This window comes from Schistocerca americana, chromosome 1 (genome assembly GCF_021461395.2).
Source record: "Schistocerca americana isolate TAMUIC-IGC-003095 chromosome 1, iqSchAmer2.1, whole genome shotgun sequence".
Classification (NCBI taxonomy): domain Eukaryota; kingdom Metazoa; phylum Arthropoda; class Insecta; order Orthoptera; family Acrididae; genus Schistocerca; species Schistocerca americana.
Genome location: NC_060119.1, coordinates 265102689 through 265104226, shown reverse-complemented (window position 1 = coordinate 265104226; position 1538 = coordinate 265102689).

Genomic DNA, 1538 nt, shown 5'->3' with positions numbered 1-1538 from the left:
TATCGTCTACATACCTGAAAAAACACGCAAGTTTCAAGGTCGCTGACTCCAATGCACGTTTCCTAAAGTCCTCCATAAACAAATTGGCCACAACAGGTGACAACGGGCTTCCCATTGCAACTCCATCAGTCTGTTCGTAGTACTGACCATTGAATAAAAAGTAAGTGTAAGTCAGCACATGTCGAAACAAATTTGTTAACTCGACACCAAACTTAACCTCAAATAGCTGCAACGAATCAGAGAGAGGAACATGAGTGAAAAGAGAAACCGCATCAAAACTGACTAAAATATCAGAGTCATTCAAACGCAATCCCTGCAATCGACGTACGAAATCTGCAGAGTTCTTAATGTGGTGTTCACACCTACCTACTAGGGGGCACAACAAAATAACAAGATGTTTAGCTACACGATATGTCGGAGCACCAATATTAGAAACAATAGGCCTCAACGGGACAGCCTCTTACCGGGCGTTAGGGAGGCCATATAATCTAGGCGGTACAGCACAGTAAGAATTAAGACTCTTGATAGTCTCCTGTGACAAAGAACTTTGCTTCAGGAGGTTATCAGCACCGATTTTACAATACGCTGAACCAGAAAGTAGACACTGTATCTTTTGAATGTAATCGTGCTTGTTCAACAAAACCGTAGCATTTCCCTTGCCCGAAGGTAAAATAACAATATCAGGAACCATTCTGAGTGAACGTAAAGCAGCCGCCTCAGCTGTTGTATTGTTACACTTGGGTGGACGGGCCCCTGTCAACACACGACAAGCTTCCCTCCTAGCCTCTTCCGCAGCCTCGGAAGGTAGTTTATTAACAGCCCGTTCAATAGAACTAATAAAATCAACCACTGGGAAACTCTTAGGCGTCGGTGCGAAATAAAGCCTTTCCCCAGCACAGACAAAGCTGCGTCGTCAAACGTTTTCTCCGTGAGGTAGATCACAGAACGTCGAGAATTAGAATTAGACACTGAGCCAAGGAAATGTTCAAACTTCGCCAAATGACGAGCAGCTACAGATTGAAATTCCCAGTCTGACTGCGACCAGGAGGCACCGTCCACGCAATCCCAAGAAAATTCAGAAACATTAAACTCCATCATTAAATGAAGCTGAAATAATTCCTTAGAAACAAAATCTAATTGACAGCGAGTATAGTGAATCCTTTCACGAACAAGATCTAAACCAGCACGTTGCTTGATGCGATTGGCGGCAGGAGAATTAATATGATGCACAACCTTAGCAATCGTTGTAACTACACTATTATTTCGACACTTCAGTAAAATAAGTTAAGGTCTCACATAGTTTACCTCTACGGGGAGGAAATGTATCGCTGCTTGGGGAGGTTGGATAAACTTCGCAGCAATAGAGTAAGGTAAGCATGTGCATTATCGTTTTTATAATTCTGTTTATAGGAAGCCTACTGAGACTGACTTGTATCTGCCAGCTGATAGTTGTCACCATCCAGCTCAGCGTGAAGGAGTATTTCGTAGCTTGGTTCACAGGGCCCACGTTATCTCAGACCCTGAAAGTTTGGCAGCTG